General features: G+C 39.2%; 1 protein-coding gene across 1 annotated transcript in view; it reads right to left on the bottom strand.

The window, feature by feature from the left end:
• Window positions 1–19,149, bottom strand: part of GRM8 (glutamate metabotropic receptor 8) — a 794,519-nt gene that overhangs the window by 248,012 nt on the left and 527,358 nt on the right. The window lies entirely within an intron of this gene.

The following is a 19,149-nucleotide window of genomic DNA, read 5'->3' as shown; positions in this document are numbered from 1 at the left end:
CAATAAATTATATGAAAGAAAAAGAACTCATGGACATGGACAAGACTGTGGTGACTGCAGGGTGACTGGAGGTAGAAGAGGGTATGGGAGGGATAAATGGTGATGGAAAAAATAAAATTAAATGAAAAGATTTCACGGACTTCTGAAGAAGAATAATATCATGCAGTGGCAGAACAGGGACCTCAATATAAGCAAATAGTATAACTCCTCTTTCTTGTCCTACTAATGCTGCTGAATGAACAGTAGTACGCTTGGCTGAAGAAAGTTTTCAATAAAAGTTATATTTATCATGTATTCAGTGATCAATAGAACCCCAGGTATAATTTTAATAAGGTAAAAGAAGTCTCTAAGGTTTAAGAGCATATTTTCACTTAAATATTCCCTGTTTTAAGAAAAGTTTTAAGTACAGAAGTGTGGTTGTCTTGCAATGAAATACAGCTCAGCTGGATGGCAATGAAAGTGAGTTTAGAAGTCGTGGACAGAAAAGATGAAAATGGAAATTTGACAGGTATTATAGGCAATCAGCTTTGGAGTCAGAGAGACCTGGGTTTAAATTCAGTACTTCTTCCTGCCCCGTAACCAGCACACACACACAAAACCTGTGTGACTATGGTGTGTGAAGTAGAATTTTCAAAAAGTGGCCCTAAGTGCTTGCAGTTGCTTGAAAAATAAAATAGCTAGAGTTGAGAGCCCTCACTTTTCTCGAGGGATGGGGCTACAGTGTTCTCCCCACCCCTAGAAGAGAGGCTTCAGTTCCCACTGTGTTCCAAGGTCACCAGATTCTGAACAGCTGGCTTTCTTGTAAACTACAAAATCAGCTGACAACTGAATGCTGCCTTCCTATAATCCAAAAAACCTGCTTGCCCTGTCTTAACAGGTTGCTTATCCCTTGGCCCTTTAAGAAGAGGAAGCAACCAGGACCAATGTCCTCCACTGGAACTTAAACCCGCTATATAACCAGCAGGGGGCTGGCCCTGATTCACCTAAGTGGGGTGTTGAGAGGCTCCAGGAATGTGTTCCTCTCTTACTAACGTCAGCTTGTAAGACTTCTCTGTAAAGCCTGTTCCTTGACCATGTGATTCTATAGAATCCGTCTTGAGCCCTGCTGCACAACTGTGAGCTGAGACAGGTAACAACCATTCTTAGCTTTTGGATCCTCATCTGTAAAATAGGTATTATGCCAACTAAAATAATGAGCTAGTAAGCAAGATAATGTGTTTAAGATACTCAGGGCCCCTGGCTGGCATAGCTCAGTGGATTGAGCATGGGCTGCGAACCAAAGTGTCGCCGGCTCGATTCCCAGCCAGGGTACATGCCTGGGTTGCAGGCCATGACCCCCAGCAACCGCACATTGATGTTCCTCTCTCTCTCTCTTTCTCCCTCCCTTCCCTCTCTAAAAATAAATAAATAAAATCTTTTAAAAAAAAGATGCTCAGCATAAGGCCTATTTTATAAGGCAAATAGAAGAAAATTTAGTTATGGCTAAAATAATTAAAACAAAACAGCCCAAATTTCCCAATTAAATGATAATGCATCATTCTGACCTCAACAAAATCCAGAGAATTGAACAGAGCATGTGGGGTAAGGGTGTGACTGGGGAAAAAGTGGATGGAAAGGGTATTTAAAAAAAGAGAGGAACTGGGTCATAAAGCAGTTGCATTTTTAATTTTTTGAGGTAACTCCATACTGCTTTCCATAATGGCCACAGCAATCTGCATTCCCACCCACAGTTCCTGAGCATTCCCTTTTCTCCACATCCTCCCAGCACCTGTTGTTTGTTGACTTATTGATGATAGCCATTCTAACGATTCCACTTCTGGGAATTTATTCAAAGAAACCTGAAACACTAATTCAAAAGAATATATGCCCCTACATGTTCGTTGCAGCATTATTTACAATAGCCAAAATTTGGAAGCAGCCCAAGTGCCCATCAGTAAATGAGTGGATTTACTGATGGGTTACATTTACCCAGTGGAATTTTGGGTTAAAAAAGCTGTGTTACACGCACATGATGGAATATTACTCAGCCATAAAAAAGAAGGAAATCTTACCATTTGTGACAGTATGGATGGACCTGGAGAATATTAATCTAAGTGAAATAAGCCACTCAGAGAAAAACAAACACTATATGATTTCACTTATATGTGGAATCTAATGAACAACATAAACTAACAAACAAAATAGAAACAGGCTCATAGATCCAGAGAACAGGCTGACAGCTGTTAGAAGGAGGGGACAGTAGGGCAGGATGAGTAGTGTGGTTCAGTTGGTGGGGCTTTGTCCCACAAAGCAAAAGTTCACTGGTTCAATTCCTAGTCAGGGCATATGCCTGGGCTATAGATTTGGTCTCTGGTTGGGGCACATGCTAGAGGCAACCCATCAATGTTTCTCTCACATCAGTGTTTGTTTTTCTCCCTCTCTCTCTCTCTCTCTCTCTCTCTCTCTCTCTCTCTCCCCTCCCCTCCCACTCCTTACCATTGAGTCCCAAAGGCCTCTAGTTTATCACCCACCAAGCATAGTGACTGCTAAGGTCACTTTCCACGTCCCTGCTGTCAACATTAGGTGATGTGTGTTACAGGTGTTGAAAAGGGAGATGTCTATACCTAACTGATATTTAGGTCTCAAGAGTGAGAGAGAGACTAGACAGAAGTAGATCTACTTCTGCAAATGTCTCCCACTAACAATTGTAGATTGCACTTTCACTTGTAACAATGACTCGATAGCTACTTTCTTCATGTTTGTGTATATACATACTACTTAGCCAACTTTATGAACTGAAATCTTGAAATGATCATGGGTAAATCCGTTGCTATAAAAACTCTAAGAGGATGTATGTATCTATAACAATTATTGGGTTGATTAAAAACCATTTAGGGTAGGTGTTTTCATCTGTTCAAGATGACATGGACAGAAAGCTGTGAGACAGGAGATTCTCCATAGAGCAGGTTATTGTAAGGAAGGTGGTCCAGGGACAACATGAAAGATAAGCTCTGACTATGTAAATAAAGCAGTCAAAGTAAAATCAAATTCTAGGCCTCAACTTCTAGTGTTGGAGCTGCTTCTGAATTTATTGTTGCTGCAGGTCTGGCCAGAAGAACCAAAACTTCACATAGGGGTTAAGACAAATTGGAGCAATGAGACTCCACTTGGGCCCACTGAAATACCAGTGAGCCTGGAGGGGTGACCCTGAAAAGAGAAGGCAAGCATGCAAGCAGGGGACTAGGTGTGGAGCAGATCAGCTTCTTCCAGAACAGGGCTGGCTGGGTAGGAAGAAGGGGCCCTAAACCCCACAATACTCCCTATAGGTTTGACAACTCACGGAATTCTACTTACCCATATTTTTCAGACTATAAGATGCACTTTCCCTGCACCCGCCCCCTCCAATTTGGGAGGAATGATGGTTGTTAATGCTGCTATTGAGTTCTGTTTACATTTACATTGGTGAAATATTATGTTATTTATGTTACTAAATATTTTACCACATTTTTTGTTTCAAAATTTTTTTCCCATTTTCTTCTAAAACCTAGGTGTGTCTTATGGTTTGAAAAATATGGTAATCAGAATTTAATCCTGCAGACTACTGAGACCGGTCAGACCTTTTAAATGAGAATGGAACCAAGAGTAGTGAAAATCCTTTTTTAAATCAACTGATATTTAGGTCCCAGTGTAAAGGAGTGTACAAAGCTTTTTCTCAATGGCAGTTGTCAGGTGGGGTGGACAGAAGAGCAGAGCTCTGGAATTCTGAGTGGGGAGCCACAGGCTGGGAGGAGAGACAACTGGGGCTGGAAAAGACAATGTTGCCCAGTCCCAGGGTGGAGCAGGCTTTTCAGGGGGCAGTGGGGAGGACCCGGATGATGGAGTGGGAGACCCAACAAACACTTTCTGAACAGCAGCCAGACCTCCTCTGCATCACTGAAATTATAAAACACACTCCTGGCTACCAGAATTCTCATTTTTACGTAGCCGTCATTGAAGTTCTGCTATAACTGAGTTAAACTTTGAAATAATAACAGACACGCAGACTGTAGAATGAGATATAAAAACAATGGTGAGAAAATGCCTTACTGTTGAGTCTCAAAGTCCTCTAGTTTGTCACCCACCAAGCGTAGTGACAGCTTTGGCCACTGTCTATGTCCTTGCTATCAACACTAGGTGACATGTGTTACAGGTGTTGAAGAGGAAGGTGTCTATCTTCAGGACAGAGCATGACTCTCTGCTGGAAAGTTGTGTTCAATATGCCACCCTGGGAAGATCGAACTCTTCCAGCGGCATGTAATGGAAAAATACTCTCACTGAGCAGTAAAGTGAGACTATTTCAGGATCTCAAAGACTACACCCAACATTGCTTCTCCTAACTGCAAAAGAGAGAACTTCACCCTGTTTACGCCGTTCTAATTGTGGGAGGGGGAACACTTGAATTATCTGTCTTCCTCACCATGGGAGAGTTCCTTGCTAGCTTTGAAATTTAGCTGTTATTACTTTACCTGAGTTTTTCCTTCAGGAGTTGATTCCTATCAAATGTCAAATCCTAAAAAAGTAAAATAGTCATCTTCTAAATATCACTCTCGTAAAACAGATGTAAGATGAGAAAATTAGTAGGTCATACTTTATGAGTAAATTCTTTTCACAGCTAACTCTTTTGTTTATCTGTCCTCGTTAAATTATTTTAGCACAAAGAATGGTGTTTCCCTGTCCTGCATGACCACTCTAACCCTCAACAGAGAAGAATTGGCTGGAAAAGTACATAACTTAATAATTGTCTCAAAGTTCACTAAGGTTAATTAGTTATGCAAACCTCCCCTTAAGATGACAGTAGTTGTTTATTGGAATAACCAGTAAGACGGGGGAACCAAACTGTCACCATAGGTGCAAAGAATCTGCTAATTTATTAAGGAAGTTGGTGAATAATACAGGAAGTGTTATATTAACATTATTCCTTTGTGATCCATTTTCAACCCAATCCTTTCATTAGCAATGCATATTTTTCTGATTTGAAAGTAATGAAAGCCCCTTATGGGAAATCAGGGAAGTAGAGAAAACACACAAAAACAATAATAATTAACAATAAAGCTGCCAACCATACATATGCATTTAATGCATCAGCATTCTTTTTTCACTCATTGGATAAGTACCATGTATATGCTTTGCATTGTATACTTATAAGGATGTTCTATTTTATTGAATTATAATCTTAATGCCTATATTCAATTCTATATGATTGACATTTCTTTGTCCTTTTTTAACATAAAAAGCTTTAATAAAAATCTTTATGCACAGATACTCTTTAATTTCAGATTACTGTTATAGTAATATTCCTGGAAGCAGTGTTTCTGAATCAAAGGGTAAGAAGAGATTAAATGACAAGTTATTTTCCAGAAAGTTTTCTTTCATTTATAACCTATTTAATCTCTTGCCAGCCATATAAAAGAGCACTCTCATTAATCCAAAATATTTCTTCTGAATGTATTTTCTAATTTAACAAAGTGAAAAATGATGTTTCAAACATTTCATCGATTACTTCAAAAGCTTAATAGATTTCATAAACAGTCAAGGGTAATTTATTTTGTGAATTGTGGGAATATGTTCTTTGTTGACTGATATTTTAGGATTTTGAGGGAGGTTGTTAAAATATGTATGACCATTATAAATGTTCAATATATTAATTTTTCTCTTATGTTTGAACCAAATATTTTTCCCAGCTATTTCTTCTTAACTTCATTCATAGTGTTTAACTTTTTATTTAGTTAAATCTATTTTTATTTCCTTATATAATTTTTCAAGTTTTTTTAAGCTTACAAAAATCTCCCCCTTCTACAGATAACATATATACTATGTACCTTTTAAAAAAGTAATTGATTTATGCTTTCTCATTGCACATAATACCCTGATCTGATCCCACTGGAATTATATTGGTTTATGGTTTGAGGTGGGAGTTAAAATTGAGTTTTTTTCTAACAGAAAAATGCATTATTTTTCCCACTAATTAGTGATACCACTTTGTCCCAGAAATTCAATTCTAGTATATTCCAGGATTTACTTCTGAGTGAAGCAGCTTGATTTTATTCTTAATATGTCTTACAAATTAAAAAAAAAATCTCTTTGCTTTTTAACTGTTATTGTTAAAATTAAATGAAGCTGAAACTTGTTAATGAAATTAGCTAACAAAACTTTCCACTGCTGACCAGATATTATAAAAAACATTGAACGTATCCTGTTTAGTGGGGCATACATTTTTCCCAAGCTGGATAACTGAAATAGAGTGTAACCAAATGATTTGAGTGTAGCTGTGATTAGACTTCCCAGTTTTGGAAGACACTTTTAATGGAAGCTACTCTCTATATTTATAGCAGTTTCATTTTTTTACTTCAGCTATTTCTTACTCACTTTCTCTCTCTCTTTTTTGCAATTGACTTGCAAGGTATTCCATTAAATTGCCTCACAACTGCCATACCTATGAAAATTCTTAGCATGACTTAAAGTGATCGAGAAAGCCCTAGAGTGTTGAAATATACTAAGTCTTATTTTAGATCTTCGTTTCTCATCTGGGTTCTGCTTAGCCTAGTTAGACTTAATGATGCTTTCAGGTATTTACAATTAAATTTTATTAGTCTGAATCAATCAGACCTATGACATATATTTGCCCCATCGATGTCCATGCAATTCTTGTCCAGCTCCACAGTCCAGTCAGAGGCATTTAATCTGACCAACCATAGTTTCTTGCCTGGATAATGTCACGTATCTTGTAGGTATTGTATAAGCTTAAGAATGGGGAAATAGAATTTGCATCATCATGTTGAATATCAAACCCTAGCATTTACCTGCTTCCCTGGTCTTGCCTCATTGGATCTCCTATGGAGAATGTCATGGTTTTTAAGACTTTGTCTCTGTTCCTCCCAGGACTACCTGGATGGGGGTACTTTTCTGGGAGCAGGTAGAATGGGGTATGCAGGGGAGGGATTGAGATGTCTGCATTCAAAAATAACTTCTAGGCAAACTGATATATCATGATCTATCAAAATACTAGATTAGTAGTACATGAAAATATTTTTTAATTTTGTCTTTATGATAAATAGAATGAAGAAAAACATGATATCCACACTGGTATCTTTACAACTTTGGAGAAACCTACTTTGTGCTGAGAACCGTGTTATTCACTAGAGAGAAGGGCTGAAAGACGCACGAAGCCCCGGTTCCCCTGCAGCCACAGTGCGGTGAGCAGACTGAAGAGGGAACAGTGAAGAGCAGGGAGAGAGAAACGTGAATGTTAGGGAGCAGAGGGAAGGGATGCACAGTTCCGACTGCAAACATCTGGAGGAATTCCTGGAGAATGTAACCGATGAACTGAATTTTAAAGGAAAAGAATTTCAATAAGATGAAAGAGCCCATTAGAAGGCTCAAAGCTGTGAGGAAATAGTCCATTTATGGCCCTGAAAGTATTCCAGCAAAGGTCTTAATTGCTCAGTGGCCAGTGATGAAAATGAAGGGCTTAACAGGGCCAAATGATTAAGGCTTTTATATGTCTTGTTAAAGATTTTGGATTCTATTCTAAGCCAATGGGGAGACACTGAAGGACTTTAAGGAGTCAAGTGGTGCGAGCAGATTTGCATTTTGGAAAACCTTCTCTGGCTGCAGGTGTGTGGCTGCTGGAGGGTGGGCTGGGCACCACACCCCCCCCCCCCACCCCCGCACTGGCACGAAAATAACGGAGGACAAGTCCTGCACTTCAGGAAAAAATTAGGAAGGTCAACTCACTCTGAAGGAAGACATTGAAAAGCTAAAGAAAGCAAAATACGATTGTTGATTATAGGGTTGAGGAGACAGGGATGAGGCATGTCTAGGATGTCCCAGGTTTCCAGCATTGGCAACCAGGTAAAATGTGGAGACGTACACAAAAATAGGAAACAACAGTGTACGAGGAGATTTGACTGAAGGTAGATGCAATGAGCTTGAGCAACCCACCGAAGGCATTGCACAAGTAGACATGCAGGTCCACTTGCCACCTAGGGTGACGTGAGTGTGGGGAACAAGGTACTTGATTGGATGCAAATTTTAACAGGCAAAAAACCTCAGTAACCAGAATAAATACTACTTTATTGAAAAAATTTTTTATAAATCAGAATTAAGGGGAAAAAATAAGACTAAAATATCAAAATGTTAAATAAAGTCCACACCGTGATGTCAATTAACATTACAGCTAGTGGAAAATGTATTCTGGTACATAATGCAGTGGTGATAGATGGAAACCCCCCCAGGCCTTAAAGAACCCTGTGACTGAGAGATCAGATAGTACCAGCGAGGCAGGAGTTTTAAAGGAGTTTGTTTTTTTGGTTTTTGTTTGTGTTTTTGTGTGTGTGTGTGGGGGGGAGGGGGTTTCCCAGTTTTATTGAGGTATAATTGATAAATGAAATTGTAAGATACAAGTATATAAATTGTACATCATTATGATTTGATAAACCTTTACACTGTGGAAGGACTCCTCCATTTAGTTAATTAACACCCAAAAAAATGCTTTTGAGTGTTTTTTATTTTTCTTTCAAGAGAAGAGAAAGTTGAGCATGTTCCTTTTCTGAGGTTAAAAAGGGCTGGCGATGGAGGAAGGGTGTTGGGAGCTCAGGGGGAGAAGGGGGTGGGGGGAAGGAGGTGGAGGTGGGGACTGATGTACGTAAATTACAGGTTCAGGGTAAATGTTCGAACTAAGGGAGTTTCCATTCAGGAATTGAAAGTTAATGAAAATGCTTTGATTGTCTGAATGACACATCAGCACATCTCTGCTCTGCAGGCCATCCCTTGATTTCTTTTGAGATGTTGTGTATAACATTTACTAGTATCTCTGTGAATTTCTCCTCATCCCCAAATCTAGAGGAATTAGTATGCAGTACTTATTTCCTATAATCGCTTTCTCTTACGACTACCAATAAGCAGTTACTAATGGGAAGATTTAATAAGGCAAACAAAAAAGCAGTAAAAACACTGTTTGATGAAAATAATAGAAGTGGTGCTTAGATGCTGCTCGCATCGCTTCCAAAACACTCCTCCCCCACCTTCGGGTGCAAATTAGATTCAAGGCTACAATGGCCGGATCCCCAAATTCACCACAGTCTGTACCAGAGCAATTTTTCCAGAAAACAGATCTTACAGGAATAAAATATCTACCAACAAAGGTGAAAAACAATGCAAGGAAATGCAATAGATGTTCGTTATTTGGGGAAGCAAGTTATTCCTTTGTGCCCTGCTGTTGTTGCAGCTAAGTTCCAGAGGTTTATACTAATGGAGTAGATTGCAGAACGGTCCCAGACATGAGTGCAGAACTCCTCAAACATGCTAACTGTCCAGGCTGCCAAATTAAAGGAGACTCCGGGGCTGGCACTTCCCTGGTCATCTTTAATTAGGCAATACTCTGGGGGAAACCTCACCGTTAATCTTAAGAGCTGTTTTTCTCCTACAGTAAAAGAAAGGGGAATTTTAAGAGTGTATATAATGCCTTGCTCTTTGTTATCTAGAGGAGGCTGTTAGGGTTGAATTAAAATAAAATTATATTCTTCCATTTAAGGAAAACTAAGCAAACATAAATTTACAGAAAAGTTAATGTAAGAAATGCTTACCTTTTATAACATAATGTGTTTTATCAATATTAAACTTATATCATGATTATTTTTCAGTTGTATGCATGTCATAAAACGCTCCAGGCACATCCAGTGTGGCATTTGCTACTCTAAACGCATTCTATGACTTTCTGCCGCTGGGACTGGTTTGGGAGGGAGAGGGTCATGTTATTTACTGTACCTGGAAAGTCTTAGACACATCTGCCTCTTGATACTTCCTCCCTCTGAGGCGATCGACTCTAAACCTCTCCTAATCAAGCTATTTTTATTATTAATTTAACAGAGAGTTGTGGACTGCTAACGAGTCAATGAATAAAGCAATGAAGCAACAAATTAATGATCAATGTGGGCAGATTCTGTGAGCAACATATCTTCGTAACCTCAGTAAAGCCTATTGTAGTGCCTGAAACATTTGCAGGTCAAATACTTACTGAATTATTAATTACATGTGTATGACACAGATAGAAGTGCATTTATATTTTACTGCAAGTAATTCTCCCTAAATTATCATTTTAGCTTTTGAGGAGGAAAAGGTATATTTCTAGCATCCTGATCTTTAAAATTTTCATAGGCACTTTTTCTGTAAAGATAAATTAACTTTCTTTTGGAATGTGGTGGGAGAAGCTAGGAGATAATGTCTGGTGTCTGGTTTAATAATAAGACGGGTTGCTGCCCTCAACATTTAACAATCACTAGTACCTGAGGGACTTCTATTTAATCTTAACCTTGCACCTGACTGCCACACAGAGCCAATCACTTAAATTTCAGGAAATTAATGGATTCGTCTGTACCACGATTGCCATCAAGGGACTTGAGAAGAAAAGACTAATGATAAAATGACTGGAAAGACAGTAGATTTAAAGATTCAACAATGCTATCAAAATTCATGGCAAAGCCATTTTCCATACTTTCCCTCAATTGTAACTGTACTTGCTTTTATGAGGATTGAATTCAATAAAAATAAGCTTATAAGAGCTCTGTAGTGCTACTTGGTGTCTGCTGGATTGATGCCAAATGTAAATCCCCTTGCTTTCAAAAAATGTAAAATATAAAGCACTTTGAAAATTCATAATGTTTTCATTAGATGCCCAAGGATTGTGAGCTCAGATAGACAAAACATATCCCCTATGATTTGGTAAGACTGCTAAATAAAAAAGCAATCCATACATTTCTTTTTATCACCGTCTTCATCTTCCATTTCCTTTTGCATTTTTCTATTACATTTTGAATTTGATTTTTATGTTTCTGCATCTTTGCGTTTTTCTACTCCTGAAGCAATGGGAAGGATTTTTGCAGGCTCCAGGGTGCCATTTCAGTGTCTGATGGGGTCCCTTCCCAGTGTGTGTCAAACAATTATTTACAGGCTCCAGATAAAGAACCTGAGTGCCCCGGAAATGCCCTAAGCCCACTGGAGGCCTGCTTGCCTGAGCCAGCGGCACCTTTCTGGCTGCAATGCACAGTTTTCAAGGCAATGATAAACACCGGCTCAAAGGAGAGTGATGGAAAGTGTTTCCTAGTCACATAAGACCAGGGTCTATGGAAAAACTCTTTTTTTTCCTGGCACAGTAACACCTGTTCGGGGTAAGCAAGCATTGCTGCACAAGGGGATGAAGGATGCTAACGGAACTGACGTAGGGCCCACAATGAGACACAAGAACATCAGAACCAAGGCACGCATTGTCCAAAGAGTTCATGGCATTATTTTAATCATCTGCTTAAGTTTTCAACAGTACTGGGTTATGTGGGATTTTATTATGTGGGAGGTTCATTAGAATAGACAGAACAACTAGAATTTCACAATTTCTAGGCCACTAATGAACATAAAAAGCTGTTTTGTGTGCCAGATTCTGAAAGAAACCATGCTGGACTTAAATGAATCAAGAATTCAACTGAATGAAAATAAGGCTAAAGACTATAACAGAACTGAATACAGTATATCCCTATATTCTAGCAACTAATAATTGATTTTTAAGAAAAATTGTCTTTAAGAGAAAGCCAAGTAATCATTTTCTTTATTTCAGTTTTAATTTTTTTAGCATTTTCTCATTTATGAGTTCACTTGGTTCTCTTAACAAACCTATAATAAAAAAGTTATAATCTACATTATAGAGTTTAAAAAGTTGAGAGAAATAAGTTTCATGACTTGATAAAGGGTGGGAAAGAGTCTCTAGAACTCTAGCCCCAATTTAGTTCACCCTGCCCAAGGCCATCCTCACATCAATTTGTTACCTCATCTGATGAAATTTCAATGTCTATTACATTTACTTTTAAGTTGTATTCATTTGTGAAAGCAGCTAACGAAGCTCTCGGAAGCCTAAACACTAGTGTGACAAAATTTAATTTTTTGACCAGTCATAAAACAGTAGAGAACAAAATGTTGTCTTTTCTCCAAGAGACTTGAAGTGTTTATGTTCCTAAGTCAAAATTGCATCCTGACCTAAAAACAGTGAAATCTGGTTCTATGCTATATTTCCCACAATATCTCATTACTTAATCCCTTCCTCTCTTCCTCCCACCCCTCCCTCTGTCCTCTCTTTTAATAAACATGTATAACCCTGGCTGGCGTAGCTCAGTGTATTGAGCTCTGGCTGCGAACCAAAGTGTCGCAGGTTCGATTCCCAGCCAGGGTACATGCCTGGGTTGCAGGCCATAACCCCCAGCAACTGCACATTGATGTTTCTCTCTCTATCTATATCTCCCTCCCTTCCCTCTCTAAAAATAAATAAATAAAATCTAAAAACAAAACAAAACAAAAATCACATGTATATATAACTAGTAATTCGCAAGCAAAATGCACTGGGAAGTGTGCTAGGCTCTGCATTGCAAACATCTGAAAGTACAGTAAGAGAAACGGGAAGCAATGAATGACTGACTCAGCTGATCCCAGCGGCAGGCCTAGGGTGTTGGGCTCGGCTTCCCTGTACTGCAGCCACATGCAGTGCACATGTGTAGAGGCACAGTGGTCTGTCAGCTCACACTGCTCAATCATTCATAGCTCTTACTTTAAGTTATGCTAGCAATTATATATACAAAAGGTACTTATTAATCTTGTTCCAAATATGGAGTGGGCCTCAGAAACCTCTAGAGTCATTGTTCTCAAATCCAACCACGCACTGGGTGTTTATATAAGGAATTATATAAGGAATGGATTCTTGAGCTCCACCAAGAAAATCAGTATTTCTGGGAAGGATGTTAAATAAACAAAACAAAACTGTGTTTCCAGTGAAATCTCTTGGTGATTGCTGAGTAGCCTTTTAAAATGGCACAGACTATATGGAAAACCTTAGACTCTACCCTGCTTTTGATTTTTATTATTATAGGATTTCGAATCAAGTCCAAAGAGTCAGGTTTCGTGAGAAATTATTTAGTCATAGAATAGAACCTGAACTAGAAAATGGCAAGCATAGCCCATGTAAGCAAGACCCCTTCCCAGACACTGGAAGGTGATGGATGCAAACAGAGCAATCCACGGTAGAGACGTCTAGATCCCTCTGAGGCAACCTAAGCAGATGAGTCCATCAGAGATCCGTGATTATGATAACCAGGTGGACTGTATGCCCTGATTTGACTTGAACAGTCCCATTTCCCATCCCCTGCTCATGATTACAGTGGTGCACCCCTGAAGCCAGCAGCTGGGGCAATGGCTTCCTGATCCCCCAGCTTCCTCATCAGGCACATCTGGTGGACCAGCGTTTGGATGACGTTCTTGGGGTCAGTCTTGCAGGCCCAACCTACCGCTATTTCCAAGCCCTTCCAAAAAACTGTAAGCACTAATTTTAATAAAGTTCAAATCCTTTCTGCTAAAAATGGAGTGGTTTTGTTGTCCGTGAAAGAATGCTAAATGATAAAGACCTAAAGATTGAGGCCTGACAAGTGTGGCTCAGTTGGTTGAACATCGTCCCACAGACTGGTTCAACTGTGGTCAGGGCACGTGCCCGGGCTGCAGGTCAGGTCCCGGGTTGGGGGCATGTGAGAGGCAACCTATCAATGTTTCTCTCCCTCCTTACTCCCTTCCTTCCCCTCTCTCTAAAAATAAGTAAGTAAATAAATAAATACAATGTCTTTTTCAAGACCCAAAGATTGAAAAGAAGCCATGTAACAAGTCAGAAAAAAGAAAAAATTGTAGTCAGAGAAAACAGCCGGTGCAAAGGGGTGTGAGTTGGAAAACGGCATGGCTTGTCTGAGGAATACACTGGTGGTTGTGGCTGGAGCAGAGTGAAAAAGTGGAACCGGGAAGGATGAGACACAGTGGAAGACAGATGCTAACTGGACATTCGGGGGACTTCGTCCAGAGGAGGCTGTAAATAAGAGTCTAAAAGAACAGCTTTCCTTGTAGAGACCTCATCTGAACCAGGTCAAGTTGTTTTAGCACAAGCATCAGGAAAAATTCCTCTGAGCATAGTGCACCAAAGCACCTATTTTTTATCTTGGCTATTATCCAAGACTACTGGTAGTTCCATTGTGCTAACAGTACAACCACAGCCCTTGTGTTTTCCCCCAAATTCACAAACACTTCCTCAGACCCACTCAGGCCTGGAACTCTCTTGACTAGCTGCCACCAACAAGTGACTAAATAAGACTGTCTGGTCATCTACGAGCCTCTTACTGCATGTTTACTTCATACTTCCAACCCAGACCGTCGTCCAAACCATAACTAGCAGTCTTCTCACCTTGCTGGACCTAGAGAAGCAGACTTGCTCTTCTTTACAAACACATTGACAACATCACTAGACACTGCGTACCACAATGCCAGTCTCCTTGTTGGTGTGTTAACTTGCCAAGCCCATACCACATGTAAGTTTAATCATCAGAATCATCAACATCACTGTGTTGGTGGTTGTTACTACGACTGCTATGTATTGAAAACTGCCTATTGTAAGTCATTCTTTGAACTTTATCTCTACCTAAATATATCTGTGTGCCTGAAATCTTAACCAAGAGGACATACATGGATATATGTGTTGACCCACCTATCTGTATATTTATATGTAGATGTATAAATATTTATGCACATGCCTAAATGTATATATGTATATATGTATATATATATATATATATATATATTTAAATGTTAAACTAACATTGTGTCATGAATGTGTTATTTGATTTCATATCCATTAAAACATGTAACACTTAAGATTTCCCTATCTGAAAATATTGGAGGGCCTCAAAATATTTAAACATTCAACCTTTGAGATGACATTATTTACCACTAAAAAATAAAAATATAGAAATACAAACACTGTGGCATATTTACTAAAATATGACAGTAAATCAAATAATCAAGGGAGTATTTTCTTTAGAAATTGTCATTATATTAACTTCAAACTATTTATTATTTTACAAATTGTCTGGTTTGTTAAAACCTAATGCAAGTAAAGAAGACCCACGTAAATATTAAATATACCACAAGAAAATAAATTTTAGATACAAGTTCCATTACTTTAAGATAAGAGAGAACACACAGTTGCAAGGGCTGATACTAAGTTTAATGCCACTGACAGTAGATTTGGTCAGAAGAAGATGTATGCAAATAACACCTGTATTTTCTCTTTGTTTAAACATCCATATGACCCTGAGAGAAATTACCTATTACAGTAGAATAAAGTTTGTAAAGTAGGTGTTTTGGTCAGGGCTCCCCAGGGAAACAGAGTCAATAAGTTGTATATATTTATATAAAGGGATTACGCATATACATATACATATACATATGTATATGAGATTATACATATAAGGAATTAGATCATGGGATTACAGAGGCTGACAAATCCCAAGGTCTGCAGGGGAGCCAGCAAGCTGGAGAGCCGAGTCCAATGGTGTAGTTTCAGTCCAAGGGCTGGCAGGCAGGCTCCAGACACAGGAAGTCAACATTCCAGTTCAAGTCTGAAGGCAGAAGACACCAGTGTCCCAGTTCAAAGGCAGTCAGGCAAGAGGAACCATCTCTTACTCAGAGGGAGGTCAGCCTTTTTGTCCCACTTAGGCCTTCAACTGATTGTGTGAGGCCCACAGACACTGGGAAGGGCAATCTTCTCTGCTCACGCTGCTGATTTACATGTTAAAGCCATCTAAACACGCCCTCACAGAAACACTCAGAATAATGTTTGGCCAAATATGTAGGCACCTCTTGGTCCAGTCAAGTTAACACATGAAGTTGATCATCACAATAGGCCAGCATTCTATCAGAATGGAGGATCATTTTTCTGTACTTAAACTTCATACTTAAGAAAAAAGTGAACATGAATAGTTACTGCCATACAGAATATAAACTACTCTAACTCTGGTTTAAAAAGTATTATGTGCATTCTTCTGATTATCCTTACTTCCAATGGCCCCCATTGTTCAATACGCTTAATATAAACCCAATTACTGCCATGTCTGCTGCAATAGTGGACAAATGCTCCCTAAGGCCTTTGTCCTTGTTAGTTCATGCCTACCTAAGAGCCCTATCACCAATCGCTCTTCATAATAAAAGTTTATACATAATTACTAGATAAATCTTCCCCAACCACTGTTATCATCATAACCTTCCCTTAATCAAGAAGCTACAGTGGCTCACCAGAGCAGCAAAGGCAGATTAACTTTCACCCCTACAAAGAGGCAACGGCCATTATTATGTACTAGACATTTTATTTTAATTAAGAGTTAAAATCCCTACACTCACTTTTCAGAATTTCATTGAGCAGTCTGAAGTGTGAGCAAACTAGAAACAAGGTAAGTTCTCTAATGGCACATAGGGTGTGCACTCAAAGCAAACTGTTGGCCCTGGCAGGGTGGCATACTTGGTTGGAGCATCATCCCATGCACCAACTGATCCCCAGTCAGGGCACATACGTAAGCTGGGGGTTTGAATGCCCGTCAGGGGCACATACAGGAGGCAACAGATCCGTGTTTCTCTCTCACATCAGTGCCTGCCTCTCTCTCTCTCTCAATCTCTCGCTCTCGTCTCCTCCTTCTTCTCCCTCTAAAATCAATTTAAAAACATATCCTCAGGAGAGGATTAAAAAAAATCAACAAATTGTTGGCCATCACATGTGTGTGGCAGGGCAGGAGTGGGTGGAGAGGGGATTGGGTCATCAGGGAACCCTTCATTTAGGTGGTCTTTATTTCCTTCATCAAACATTTACTTCATTTCTCCTATGCCCTAGGTCTATGCTAGGCATTAGTGTTTGAAAACATTGAAGACATAGCCCTGGACCTTATGGAGCTCAGAAACTAGCAGAAGGTAATTCAATAAGAAGAGTGTTTCCTCAGAGAGTGCTAACTTTGTTCCTGACATTGTACTCTTTGTTTTATATGTATGAAGTCATAATTTTCACAATGTCCCTCATTATCTTCATTTTGCACACACAAAATTCCCCTAATAAACAGAAGAGTTGAATATTTCTCAAAGTCACTCAGAAAACGGAGTAACCAGGCTTTGAACTCCAGAGAGTTGGACCCAAAGCCCATGCTTTTACCCATGAAATTCCACTGTGAAATATACGAAGGAAAGGTTTGCCCACAAGTGCCTGAGAGCCCAAATGAAGAGCAAACTCAGAAGTGACTCCAAGGAAAAGATAACACCCTCCTTTTTAAGGATGGAGATGAACAAATATCTCCTCAAAACCGAGATTCAAATTTAATTAGGTCAGGCTCCTGTCCATGTTTCCACAGCTAAAAGCGTGCTCTCTCAGGCTGAGATACACGAGTTGGTCTCTCTTCTAATACTCCTTCTAGCCCATCCACTGGCTTTTCTATTCCATTTCCTCTATAGACAATTCTAGCCAACACTGATTTTCTCTTTTCTGACTATACTTGCAGATTACTAAATGGGGCATATATTTTCGCAGCTAGTTATACTTCAAGTTTGTTCTCTAAATTTTCCACATGCATCAATCCTATCACCTGAAAGAGATTTTATATATCTTTGTCATGAATACATGTGCATTCTTTAGGGTAGACCGACATGTAGTGGGTATTTAATAAATACCTATTTGATGCTATGGAACTGGATTAGAAAACATTTAAATGTAAGCATAAAAATCAAATAAATACATTAATTTTTCTTTTCTAAAACATTCGCCTGTTACTTTTTCAAAACAGTTTTTTTTTCTTTCCTTAAACATAGTCAGTCTATGCCTCCCTGGCTTTTCCGTATAACTCGCCCAATTTAAAAATCACGTTGGCAGCAGCGTTTTCCATAACGGTCTGGAGTTACGAAGCAGTTATCCAGAAGTGTGTATTTAACAGCTAAGTTATTTCTCTACAAAAATTCACTGAAATTTCAAAAGAGATCAGATAGTATTATTATAGCTACTGTTTTTCTATAACACCCTTTGCTCCCCTATGGCATCTACTACTCATTTTCCCAGAGCGCCAAAGGTAGGTGCTGCTAGAGGTATGACTTCATGATGCGTCATGTCCAGCATTCCAGTAATCCTTTCCTAAATGTCCCTGTGGTGTGTCAGTTCTCACCGTCACCCTTCAGTCACACACTCTTTTTTAATTCATATCTCCTACTACATTGCCTAGTCCATCTGTGCCTGTGTCCCAAACTTCAAGAGCCAAGAGCCTTCATTCTCCCTGAGGGTGTTTTTAAGGATCACTCTACTCCCATGCATTGAGATAATATTTGAAATGTTTATAGGCAGGAGATAAAGTATCAGTGAACAGGGGGAGACTGAAGAAATGGGAGTGACTGAGATAACGGAGAGGAAAACAGGAGCCTGCTTGGTCTGCACATACAGGCCTCTGACCCACCCAGGGACGAGCATGATGGGAGTGACCGAGCTCAGCAGACACAGCCTGCCTCAGCCCGCCTTTATGCTAGGAGAGCATCCAACTTGCCTGAGACATACAACTATGGACAGGCTTCCCCAAAAGGAGGCAGTTAGGAGAAATAAAGCAGATCAACAGTCATGCTTTCTCTGCATACAAATCCAGGACTTACAGGTGTTTTTTTTTTAAGGTTTTATTTCTTTATTTTTAGAGAAAGGGGAAGAGAGGAAAAAGAGAGGGAGAGTAATATCAATCAATTGCCTCTCTTTTTGCCTCTACCCCTGCAACCAGAGACCAGACCTAACCTGAAACACAGGCATATGCCCTGACCAAGAATCGAACAGGTTACCTTCCAGTTTGAGGGACAATGCCCACCCAACAGAGCCACACTGGTCAGGGCAGGAGTTACAGTATTTAATGTAGCCTTTATTTCCACTTGAAAGGATGGTGACAACTAGCATTCAACAGTACATCTTTCCCCATCTTATATATCACCAATTTACATAGTTGTAAAAAATAAAACTTATGTGGAAAATCATTTATTCAAACTAATAATAGAGCTTAAGTTGCCAGTTCTTTTGGTTAGTGTCTGAATAATTTTATGAAAAAAAAATCTATTTACTTAGAAACCATGCTGAAAATATAAATCTAAGGTGATCTAAACTATTTCCTTTTTTCTTGAAGTAACTTTTTCATAAGAACATAGATGAGTGGATCCCTTAATTTGAACAGTGACGCCTTTCAGAATTACAGTGACTTATTTCTATTTTTTCATTTTTTTCAAAGGGAA

Source organism: Phyllostomus hastatus, unplaced genomic scaffold, assembly GCF_019186645.2.
Source record: "Phyllostomus hastatus isolate PE091 unplaced genomic scaffold, TTU_PhHast_1.1 phas_scaffold_114, whole genome shotgun sequence".
Taxonomy (NCBI): Eukaryota; Metazoa; Chordata; class Mammalia; order Chiroptera; family Phyllostomidae; genus Phyllostomus; species Phyllostomus hastatus.
Note: the sequence above shows the minus strand (reverse complement) of the source record. Positions and strands in the feature narration are given on the sequence as shown.